The sequence below is a fragment of the Callorhinchus milii genome, unplaced genomic scaffold (assembly GCF_018977255.1).
Source record: "Callorhinchus milii isolate IMCB2004 unplaced genomic scaffold, IMCB_Cmil_1.0 Scaffold1, whole genome shotgun sequence".
NCBI classification, from domain to species: Eukaryota; Metazoa; Chordata; class Chondrichthyes; order Chimaeriformes; family Callorhinchidae; genus Callorhinchus; species Callorhinchus milii.
Genome location: NW_024704742.1, coordinates 102,441,178 through 102,454,409, shown reverse-complemented (window position 1 = coordinate 102,454,409; position 13,232 = coordinate 102,441,178). Strand labels below are relative to the sequence as shown.

Below are 13,232 nucleotides of genomic sequence, written 5' to 3'. Positions count from 1 at the left end.
TGCCTCGACAGTATTGCTAGGAGCCTGAGTTTGGCCGAATGCCATAAACTAAATCTGGCAGGGCCAAGAATGTGGTCTTCTTGGCAATTCGAAGGACAGACGTTTTCTGGCTGGCTGTGGTGGGCTGAGTATGACCTCCATCATTATCAGTGCCACCACATCCTAATTTAACGTGTAAAGACCTTCCCCAAACACCAGGGAGGGAAAGTTTGTGTGTAGTGGAAAGGATGTCTCAGTGGAAAGGATGGATTCTCGATCGCCAGCCTTTCAGAGCTGCTTCTAAAGCAGGTGCTTGAATAATATAAACATGGTGCATCCTGTTCCGTCAGAAATATAAGAAGGACTGTGTTCCACCTCAAGCTCGTAGTCCAGGCTGACACTCCAATGCAGTGTTGGGGAAATTTGGGGGAGTGATGGAAGCAATCCTCTGTATAGTAGTAATATTACTAGTGCATCACACCTAGGAAAAAAGCATTTTGCAACAAGCATGTCAGTTTGGCTCTTGCCCCTTGATCAGAAGACTATGGGTCTTCCGACTCTGAGCTGACATTCCAGGGCAGCACTGGGGGAGTGCTGCATTTTTGGAGTTACTGTCCTCCACATGAGTCATTAAACTGAACGGTCTACTAGTTCAGGATGTTACAAATTCCACAATATTATTTGAAAAGAGAAGAGAGTTTCTAATGGTGCTATGGCCAACAATCCTCCACATTAATAGCAAGAATTATTGGGAATTATGGTTTATGCAGAGAAACCTCTGCCCATCACAGCATGACTTTAGCTCTGTGGAAGTGCAGGGGCAAATTGTAACATTTTGTCTTATTGGATGGACTCTACCAAACTGTGTGCAGAGATTGGTGAACAAGTGGAACGGATTACCCAGGGGGCAGACTGTTTCATCAAATTTCATAGAGAATTGATAACTATTTGATAAATAAACCAATGAAGAGTCTCTGATGGAAAGACTAGGAGTATTTTTGCTTGGGACTGGATAGATGAACCTCAATGGTCCTGTATATTCTGATACTCCTATGTACAATGTCCTACTGTTCCACTGCAAATAGAAGTGCACGGATTAGACTATGAATAATGAGTGATGTCCCCACTACCAGAGTGACTGCGAGATAAGTTATTTTCATTCCAAAGGCCTGCTGCTTTTCCAATCTCTTAGATTAGTGTTGGTTCAGTCTGTTCATTTCTAGAAATTTGTCTCGGACCCTTATTGATTACATTTGTTGAACTCAGTTCCTCAAACTTTCCAGTAGCTATTGGTTTAGGTGCATATGGCTCCATGTTTTCTCTTTTCTGATTGGGCTGCAAGTTCAAGTGGATAAAAGCAACAGTGCAATTTGATAGTCATGCAAAGAACAGATAACTTTGTGTGGAAGAGACAACATTATTATTGTTGGTAAAACAACATTAACTTTATAAGTATTGTAATCAGACAGCTCATTCATTTTGGTTTGATATCCCATTGCTTTCTAAGGCAAATGATGCACAGAAATGAAAAATGCGGCAACATTTTCAGGATGAGTTAAAATGTTCCCTGTGTCAATTGAGACAAGAACACTTCAAAAATATCTGCAAATTTGTTACTTGCTTAATTAACACCCCTCTCTCTAAAAAAATAGACACTCAATCCATGACTGCTTGTGGGACACTCCTGTGCGCAATTGCCTGCCATATTTCACTCACAAAATACACAGTCAATTCACTTTACAATATATTCTGTGAAGCACTTTGAGACATCTGAATGATGGGATGAGGCACTATATTAAATGAAAGGATTATTAATATTAATATTATTTAAGCATTTACCTGCAATCACCACTCTCTTCCTGGCTTCTGATTCCGCACGGCTGGCTTCTTCCCGTCATTTGAACACTTGCCAAGACAAACACCCAGGAAATGGTCTCTATTTGGTCAGGATTCTGGTTTTTAATTGTGGTTAGGCATTTGAATTCAGGGATTTCCTAGAGTATAAACTCCACATTTAGTCGTATAAACTATGTTAATTGACACACGGATTGGTAAAATGGGTAAAATCATTCTGGTCAATCCCACTAGTATGTCTCACTTTGTGGTCAATTTAAACCCAGAGGGCACCAGTGTCCTGGAAGACGAGGGCAGGACTCTCATTCACATCTTCATCATGTCCAGATTTTTATTCCAATACCCTCCTCACCAGACTCCCCATACTCTTCCCTACATAAGCTGTAGGCCATCCAGAACTCTGAAGCCTATGTCTTCTCCTGCACCAGGTTCCGTGAAGTATGGTGAAGCAATGCCATGGTGCCGTTTGAAGGAAAGGATCTTAAAGTTCATTCTTGTTTGTGGGTTCAAGTCCCATGTCGGAACTTATGGCTTATATTTCAGTAGTGCTGGGGAACCCTGCATTTTTGGAAGTGGATGATATGTTAAACTGAGGTCCCACCTGCCTGTTAAGGTATTTAAGATATCACTATCATTCTGCATGCTTTTTCGTTTTGCTTCAAACTTTAAAATGGAAAAAACGTGCAGCAAATGCACTAGCATATGTAAAGAGCTCTAGCTCAAATCTGCCACACCTCAGAAGTTTTGTCTCCAAGTCACAACAATTTGTTGCTGATGGTTCTATAATTGACTCACAGTCTCCAGAGGTTCCTGTAAATATCAAAGTTATTGATTGCATAAGTTTTAAGAAACCAAGGAGGACCATGTTAAAGTATGTGTCAGGTCCACCAAGCAATACTCTGCAATGCTGGTCTAATGGCAACAACAATCCTACAAGTTTTGATTGCGATCTGCAAATGTCATCTGTGGCAATGGTACAAGCTACGTTCTGGTTAGACGGCCAACAGATGCTCATACCCTGTAGGACTCCCCAGTCCACGAATGCTTCTTGAAGCTGAAAGCAGCAACACGAATAATCTCAGTACTAATGAATACAGCATGGCTGCCAGCAGACTCCTTCTAGCTGCCAGCCATTGTCTTCTGCTTCAACCAACCACCTGTTCATCTATTCGCTCCATTTCAGGCTCCCTAACAGCAAGTTAGGTGTCAATTCAGCTCAGATGTCATCACTCATACCTTGCAGTCAAAGACCTGGATTCAAGCCCCACACATCAGAATTTCGATGTAAGTAAATCTGAACTAATACTCCAGTGCTAGGAGAACTGTACTGTTGGATGTTCCATCCTTTGGAATAAATATTGCACTGCTTCATCCACCTATATAAGTGGTTCAGGTGGACTTTAAATTAGTGAGACCATTTTGAAGATGAGTATTGATTTTTCCTAGCAACTTCTCTAATATTCCTCCCTGATATGAATTTACCAAGAAAAATGGTAATTCTTTGCTGTTTGAGATATGCTACTGATGTGACAAAAGCTACATCAAAAACAAGGATTATTATTTATCTTACAGATAAGATGCCCAGTTTGCGTACATTGCAAGAGTATCTTCAAAGTTACTCAGTATATAAAGAACCTTGAGATGTTTCAATGTGATAAATGCACATGGAGTCCTGTAGCTCAGTGGTTAGAGCACTCGCCTTACAAGCGAGAGACGTGGGTTCAATTCCCAGCAGGGTGAAACCTTGGGCAAGTTTCCTTACTCCACACGCCTGATAATAATCCCTCAAGAAAAAAAACAATAATAAATTGGACACTTTAATCCATGACTGTTTGTGGGACACTGCTGTGCGCAATTGGCTATCCCGCGTTTTGCTCACAAATGTACAGTCAATTAACTTTACAGTATATTCTGTGAAGTGCTTTGAGACGTCTAGAAGACATGATAAGACGCTATATCAAATGCAAGGATTATTATTATTAGTCATAAAATATTGATAATGAAGAAAAATAACATAAAGGCTGGTGCCCCTCATATTCCTTTATCTTTCATCCACAGAGGTTATAACATTGTCATATAACACTACGACGATGTTATTAACTCCATAGATGAAAGATAAAGGAATATGAGGGGCACCAGCCTTTATGTTATTTTCCTTTATTTCCCCGTCTCTGCCAATACCTCTCCCCAAAAGCCGCTGGTCCATGCCTTTGTCACCTCTAGGCTGGACTACTCCAACGCCCTCCTCGCCAGTCTCCCATCCACTGCCATCCATAAAATCCAAATAATTCAAAACTCTGCCGCCCACATTCTCACCCGCACTCCGATCACCCCAGTCCTTGCCAGACTGCACTGGCTGTCTATCCCAGAAAGCAAGATCCTCACCCTTGTATTCAAGTCCCTGCACTCCTCTGCAACCCCCTACCTCTCTGACCTCCTCTCTCCTCAAAACAGTACCCGCTGCCTTCATTCCTCCGGGTCTGGCCTCCTCCTCGTCCCCCGAGTCCTCTGCTCCACCCTCCATGGCTTCAGCCATTATGCCCCGAGGCCCTGGAACTGCCTTCCTCACTCCCTTCATCTCACTCCCTCCTTTCCCGTTTTCAGGTCTCTGTTGAAAACCTTTCTTTTCGACCGTGCCTTTGGTCACTTTCCTTCCCCTCCCCCTGACTCGGTCCCGGGATCCGTTACTGTAAAGCACTCTGAGATGCCGTCCGGCGTGGAGGGCGCTATATAAATCCAAGTAGTTATTATCATCAATATTTTAGCATCTTGTACAATGAATGTCATTGTCAGACAACACATCAAATGAATGTCCATATATAAAATGAATACATTAAATGAGCCAACATTCCCCCTTGCTTTCATGCACTTAATTTCGAGTAATTCTGCTGTGAGCTTGCCACAGTGCCAAATGAACATCTTCTTACTTGGACTACTGGCTGAAATAATGTTGAAAATGAATTCCCGTAATACTCACCATTTCTTTCAATGAACATTTACACTTATACAGCAAACCTATGGCTTATCAGACCGGGATTGCCGACTCCTGACTCCCGAGTCTCCTAGGGTTTGCCAACACTGCTCTGAGCAGTCTCACTGTCCTTGCTGGACTACTGTTTCAGCTAGTACAGTCCCCTCACAGTGGCCAAGGATATTGGCTTTGATTCAGATTGTTTGAATCTTGCGAGTGGAAAATAATTTATTCTCCATCTTTGGCTTGTGGGATTCAAACATTGCTGAAAAATGCTGATAGTGGCATTGTGATTATACCTTGCCAGAAATCCTGGCTCATCAGACTGGATCTTTCCACCTCACCACCCCACCACCACGTAGACTTGTATGATGCCTTTCACGTAGTGAGAACATCTCAAATGGATTTACAGAGCTTGAGATGGGAATGAGATAGGAAGGAAGGGGAGGTGGCTGAAGGTGCAGACAGAGAGATGGCTTTAGCTGGGTTTTGAAAGCAGAAAGCGTGAGGACCAGGTGGCTGGCTTTGGGTATGATTGACATGACTGCAGGAGATGCCTGGGGAATATGTGTCCATATTAACTTGAAGAACACCAAAATTTGCTTGCAAGCACATTCAATTATAATCAGGAGTACTTCATAGTATTACAGATTTTGGGGGGATTATATGACATTTTTTTAACTCAACCCTGTATTTTTCTGAACTCTGTTCAGAAGAGTAGGAATGAATGTCAGTGAGGAAACCACAGAGAGGAAATAAATTGAGTCAGAGAAACCACAGATCACTGTAGCGGATTGGGGCAGCACTGAAACGGACTCAGGTTGTGATGGTTCCTTCTTTCAATCTTTATACAAGTCAATATCTCAACAACAATTAGTGATTAGACTCTCTGCCTATTGGAAAGAAGTGGCAGAAAAAGTGAAGAAAAAAATTGTTTCAGAGTAGGAATAAATCATTAGGGTTTGTTATACAATTTACAGCATTAATTCATTTTTAATATGGTTGCACTCTGGACCCCATTCAATGTGTATGAATGCATCTTGCTAACATTACATAACACTAGCCAGCATTCATATTAAAATATCTGACATCTGGTCACCACTGATTTCACTTCCTTGGTGCCAACCCAGTGACTTGGTAGTCAGCATTTTTAGTTTTCTGTGCAAAAAACCCCATCACTTCCAGGTCATCAACTAGCCAATGACAGCACTTCCGGTTTTGCGCATTTGTAGTCCAGATGCCAGACATTTTTATTTTAGCAGGAGAACCATTTGGCTTGCAGGAGGCAAGCTGGCTGTCTATATACGTGCATAGTGGATAGTTATTGTAGTTTGTTATAGTCTGGGTTGGGATTTATAATGGTGCTCCACCACCGAGAAGGGATTTCAAAGGCTGGTGTTCAAACAGCATTGTATGGTGGCCTGAGTGGCATTGCAACTTCTGGCAGATGAGTGCTCATTCAACAGGAGTCAGAATTTTAAAGAACCCTTAGAGATTGACTTTTTATCTGAAAGATTTCCCCCCCACAAGTACAGCAACGACAACTTGCATTTATATAGCGCCTTTCACAGAGGGTAGCATCTCGGAGTGCTGAACAATGGCATTATTATTATTATAGTTTGATGTCAAGCCAGGGAGAAAGGAGAGGTGGTTGTAGACATGGTCAAAAAAGAAAATCATCCTGTGCTATCTGATGATAGGTAAAGAAAGGACAATGCATACATCAATGTGATGACTTAAATCAAAACACATCAATACATCACTTTTCTGTGACATTAAAATGACACTACTCTCTTCTGTTTTTGTCTTTATCCAAACAAACCCGAAAATATTTTGTCATCCATTTTTGTTTTCATAAAGACAAGTTGTCTCTTTAACTTCATTTGAATGCACAGGCGATTAACGTGAAGCTTGAGAAACTCACTCAAACTGGTGGATTGTACTGAAACATTATTGATGGTCTCTGTATGTCAACAGCAGGTATTTTGGTCAGATAAAATGCACTGTGGCATGTAAAGTGAGCCCAATCGCTGCAACTGTAAAAACACAATCTTGTTATGGTTCTGTGTAACTAATAGGTAGAAATTTGTCACTGAAACCAGTCCACCCTATGCTATTAATCACAGCAAACAAATGAAAGGGGCTGTTGTTGTGCTGGCCTCAGATTTGCAGAATGTTTTATGTTATATGCCTGTTTTCCAGATTGTATTCATTATCTAAGGTTTCAGATTCGCCCTGGGACTGTCAGAACAACTCTCCCAGCTCAGACCTGCAGGTCAGCCAGTCATCTCCAGGACCCTTGGCCACTTGGAGTTTACAACACATCAGGACTGCCGCTGCTTTCATTATCCTTTTATTGAACTTTGGTTATTCGTTTTCTTGATCAGACATGATGCTGTTGTCTCCCTCTTTCCAACATAGATATTAAACCACTGTCTGTCTTCCTCAAGATGTGCTCAAGAGCTGCCTAAAAGCGTAGTGCCTGTCCGCTGTCTCAGCCAGGGAACTCAACACCAGAGGGCTGACTACTGGTGGTGTTCCGGGTGGAGACTTTAATGATCTGCGATTACAATGGGGACATCCCTTCTGAGGCCGACACCACCTATCTTGCCACTTGAAATTTCAGCCCTGTGATGTTCTTGTCTGAATAATTAGGTTGAAAAAGTGCTTGACGGAAAACTGTTGTTGGTGTCTCTCAACCTGGAAAAAGCACCTTGGGACGCGAACCCAGTTTTCTGCAGGGAATTCCCACCCCCACTCCCATCACTTCACACTAACTCATACGGCCTAAACTGGAGATTTGATTGGAGTTAAGGTCTTGCAAAACAATGTAACGTACAGAGGATTCCCAACAGAAAACACAGTTTACATCCTTTGGGGCCTTTTTTATTGCTGAGGTGACATCACCATTTCCCTCAAAGGCAGCAATTTTTAATCCTGACATTTCATTCATTGTGGCTTCCTTTTTTCTATGGCTATTTTACTCTTCATCGTGCCTCTTTTCTTTTCTTTCATCTTTTCTTTTGCATCATAGGAAGTATTGTTTTTTTCAGCTCTCTTAAATAGTCTTTAAAGAATTCATTTTCTCCCCTTTTTTATTTTTTAGTTCTAATTTAGTAGTTTTTCAGAAGCCCAGAGTTTACATTCTTCTGCTTGTACACCTCTGTATTCTTTCTGCATTTATTCTTTTTGCTTCTAGCTTTTAATTCTGCATCAACTCTAAATGTACAATGATTCCAGGAGTACAAATATTCACCCAGTTTCAAGTTGCTGATCAGTTCTGATGGACTGTTGAACATTAAATCTGATGCATTATTTAAGAAAATGTAATCTTGGCTTGTGTTTTACTAAATATTGCCACCAATGCCCTCATCACTGGTCACCCCAGCTCCACCATACACAAAATTCAATTAATCCAAAACTCCGCTGCCCGGATACTCATCCACACAAAACTCTGTACCCCGATCACACTCTCTCCCTCAATCCCTCCACCTTGCCTCCCCGACCCCCCACCACTTTCAAATCCCGCCTAATGGTCACTACCCTCTCCCTCGGCTCGTTGTTAGACTCTGTCACTGTCAAACGCTCTGAGACGCTATATAACTGCAAGTTGTTATTGTTGTAATGTTACTGGTTTGAAATTCCAGGAGTTTTCAGGTTTTAGGATCCCATGTACACAACTTCCCTCCTTCCCCCTGCCCCCATTATTACAGCCCTGAGTAGGAAAGTTATGTTAAATATTATTCTTTCTGTTTTGAAAAACATATATTTTTTAAAAAGCACATCCACCTTGTTATTTTAAGGATCAGCGTTCCTGTAAAACTCATTCACCCTTTGTTACAGACTATGTGCAAATAGTTGTGGTCTTTTGATTGCAATGTAGTTGCGTTCCTACCCAACATTCAATTCATTCCCAAAAAAGAATGAATTCTTTGAAGGCTTTTTGATCGTCCCACTCATTTATTTGGCTCATAGATTGCAGGGTTTAGATTTCCCCTTTTTTCCCCTGAGAAGCAACCCCCTCCCAAGCCTCCACCTCTCATCTTTATGGTGCCTTATCACGCCATCAAAATGTCTTAATGTACTTCAGAGGATTTTACTGTGAAGTGCAGCATTGACTGTGTGTTTGCAGTTGAACACAGCAGCCAATTTCCACACAGCAATATCCTGCAAACCGTCATGAAGTAAATGTCCAATTTTATCTGGGGAACTTTGGCCAGTACTCCTTTCTCTTTTTGAATATCAGTAATATTAATACCAGAAAGTTAATATTCATAATTTCTCCATTGTCACAGCTTAGAGTGACAGGAGTTTCAGCAGACCTACCATTACACTAAAGGTTATAATATGAGAAAGTAGATCTTCTGAAATCAAATGCAGGAGACAACAGCAGCAGGAGAAGCATCACTTGAAGTTAATGACTCATCAGCCCAGTAGTGAGTAAATGATCCAGGTAGGATTGGAGAAAACTTCTCAGCAAAGGTCACTTATATTTCCTGCGTTTAATTTGTGAACTTCGTTTTTGCCTAATATCTCAAGTCTAAAATATTTTAATAATAAATCACCAAGCGCTCTTTTGATCACCTCACTAGTTATTCATTAGGCCTGTCATTTATTATAATATCTGGATTATTTACTTTTTATTGCTGTACCTCATGACACCTTTTTGTGCTAATTTAAAAAAATTAAGATACAGTCATTATACATGACAGTTTACCCTGTGAAGCACTTTGAAATGTCCTCCTGATGTGAAAGGCACTGTATCTAATACAAGCACTATTAAAAGTGTTATATTTGTTTGTGTGCATTTTCAGTGGATGTATTCTGGTCTCTGGATTGGTTCAAATAAAGCAGGTATAAAAATATACTAAAACACTCCAAAATATTATCTCTGCTTTTGTTCATTGTGAAATATCAAACTACCTACAACAATAGTAGAAAAATAATCATATTTCGATCAAATAAATCATCAAGTCTCCTTTAAAATAATGGGGGTCTAATTTAGGGTATTTTTAAAACTGAGATTATTTAATAAGGAATCTATTAGAATTCCAATTGTCCATTGCAACTGCGCTCCAGAGGTAGAATGTGCCAGAAAGGCTTTTCCTTGTGTGAGCTACTTACTGTTATCCGAAGGAGTGAGACCCCATTTGTGTGATTCAGGTTGCTTATTACGGAATCCAATTAAGAATTCCACAAATCGGACTTCATGTCATGGGGAAAAAGATCTCTGTTAGTGCTGCAATGAGTAAATACAGGAAACAATTTCTGATGGCATTTCAGAAAGAAGCCCCAGGATTGAGGAATCGTTGAGGGCAGTGATATATAATTTACCATGCAATTTATAGGTCTTGGAAGTCGTGGGCTCAGCAACATTTCACTGTAAAGCAGCAGTCTCCAAAACTCCAAAACAGACTGCTTTATGTATAAGACCATATAGATGACAATCAAATAACTAGTCTAAACACAGGAAAGCAAATAATCTATTTTACATGAATGTACCAGAATCTGTTTCAGTCCAGGCTCCTCTGGTTATTGTTATGACTGCCAATGATATGGTAGAAGGTAATAGATAAGCCAGTGGAGTACATGATGCAAATTCTGTCCCTTTCGTGCAAACAAACTCTCCATGAGCAGAACTGGAAAAGATCTCTACATTGTTTACTTGGCCCTGACACTATCTGGCATGTAACCAATTTACTGATAAGACGCCCAGCTATATTATAGTCACAGCGTCCCACAAATAAATGTGCGAAAGTTTATTGTGTATGGAATATGCAAATTTGAATGAGAACTGTTAGTGAAATGTTTTCATTTCTAGTAAGTGAGATGAGGTTGTGCTGTGCGCTAGGTACAGTTGATATTTTGGGTTCCGTAATTACAATGGAATTTTTAATTAAAATCACGGAATGTAAAATTCTCTACATCTGGTGACCAGCTTAAGAAATCCCTCAGAGATCCTCCACAGTGTGTCCTGTTTACAAATGAGCGTCAACTCCACTCTACAGTTTCCGTTTCCTTTCTGTGACTGTCAAGATCCAACAAAATGGAGACCAGATGCATTTAAGGTTCTTGGGCTCATATATAAAACTATTTTGAACTCCACGTGGCTCTATTGGAAAGATCATTGCCCAGTGTGGACGTGAACTATACCAACTCAGAAAGCCCTAGGTTTCCCGTCTATGTTGAGTCAGTTGATCTCAAATGGGGCAACAGAAGAAGCCATGGTTGATCTCAGAGCTCTTAATCCCCAGGTAGGGTTCACGTTCTTAACTGATATCAAATGATTACTGCTGGTCAGTCCATGTCCGCAATGACGACAGAATCAGACTTTATAACACTGAATAGCTGGTGACACTCACTGTTTAGGCACGCACACAAAGACCAGGTCCCTGGGGAATATACCACAGGGAAGATGATGCTTGTTGGAATCAAATGCTGGTATCTTCATACAATTATATGGAAATTGACCATTCAGCCTATCCAAACTTTGCTGGTGTTTATACTCCACATGTGATTCGAACCCTCCTAATCCCCTCTCCCATCACCATCTGCTTCATGAAAAGAGAGGAAAAATATGGTGAAGAAAAAACCTTCAAAACAGGATCACATCTAAAACCATTCATTTTGTAATGTAGCAATGTAATAATAACCTTAAAAGCCGAAATATTAATTTGTGGGGGAGTTACAGTGTTGATAGAACTCTGTGTCTTTCATCATGTGGGAAATCAGAGCACTGCATTGTATCATTTCCCAATAAAATTCTCTTTTTCTATTATGTGACTCTGGAGGGCATTCAGTATTATAACTGTAGAGTATTTCTGCGTGTTAACTGACTTGCGCAAAGGCTGTTCAGATACTGTAAGTACGTAATATCGAGAGCAGTACATGAAATGGCACTCAGATGACTGACTGTCAGTGCAAAAAGTGCAAACAGTGAAAAATATAAAATAAAACCAACGTGGGACATTGTTATTGGCCGTAACAATCTAAGGTGATAAATCTGCTCTCATTTTCCCCTCTTGGTTTATAATGCTATCAGAAGCATTCACATGCTATAACCCAGAGATATAGAAATCCTATTTGATGCAATAGGCTGCAACAAAAGCCCTGAATGTAAAGAAAGGACACTGTCATTAATTACTAAGAGAGAAGCAGAATTCAGACCAGGTACAGCACTGTACCTATGGCTTTGAATCTAATATTCGGCACACATTTTATTTCAGAAGCAATTCATGTTATTATAAGCATACTCCATGTTGTATTCTACACAGTGCATACCTAATATTCTACCAATATCATGGTCCTACTGTTTGTTATATTGACACAAAAAGCGTTTGAGGACATAGAGTCCATCAGGAATACTTCTGCAATCAAGTAGTTGATAATAAAGTAAACAGAAGCTTGCAACACATATGCTTATCCAAAGCACAGGAATGTCCATGTATCTAGAATGGATACACTATCCCTAGAGGAATGCATCCTACTTACCTAATTTCAGAGAGTATTAGGCATAGGTTGACAAGAACTCATGCTTTGTCCTCCCAGTGTGTGTGTTGGGTAACTGTTGGTGGTTAATCAACTGAAATCACATAGCTTGCCATTGAGAGCATTGCTTTCTGCTGCTTGTCTAATTAGAACCACCCTTTCCATGATGGATTTGGCTTGCAGGGTAAGAGGAGCCTAGCAGGAAGACTCCCTGCCAGTGACCAGTGTGCCCCTCCAAGTCCTTACAACAAGCCAGACTTGCTGGTCTGTCATCGGCAGTGCCGTGGCGTAATATGGACCCACCTAGCTCAGGAACCATACTCGCTCTAAGGAGATCCCATTTCCTCCCCTTCCCCTTTCCAAGAAGGATAAATTGCACCACTAGATCAATGACAATAGATGAGAGCAACATTTCTTTCAGGCACCCTTGTAGCCTCTTAAAGGTATTGTGCAAAGTTCTTTCAAACATGATAACTGCATCACATTTTGACACATACACAGGTTCAGGGTGCAATCGACTCTTTTTGCTGTTAGTAAACCAACAGCTGATATGTCTTATTGTAAAAATGCCTGCAGTGTAGAATTTTTAAATAGCTTAATGACTGTAATTGAATCCTGTAGATTCAGCTGACATTATGATTTGAGTAACGCCCTTCAGCTAAACTATAGCTCCTTACCAAGCACTCATTATTTCTAATTTGTACACAAAAATAGCTTATTAGATATCTCCTTCTAGAAAAGGATGAACATTCAAATTTATTCCACTGTTTGCTACAAAACACTCAGTTTTTTGGTTTAATTAAGTCAAATATTGGACAAGCAGAGATGAGTGAATATATATACAGTCCATTATAGACAGATATATACAGGACCACTAGACCCCAGAGATAAACATATGCATAGGATCACAAGTCTTCAGAGACAGAAACATACACACAAG

At 40.5% G+C, this 13,232-nt stretch overlaps 1 non-coding gene across 1 annotated transcript; it reads left to right on the top strand.

Annotated features, from left to right (window-relative positions):
• Nucleotides 1-3,501: 3,501 nt before the first annotated feature.
• Nucleotides 3,502-3,573, top strand: trnav-uac. The gene has a single exon. It is a non-coding gene; the product is annotated as a tRNA-Val (tRNA).
• The last annotated feature ends 9,659 nt before the right edge of the window (nucleotides 3,574-13,232 follow it).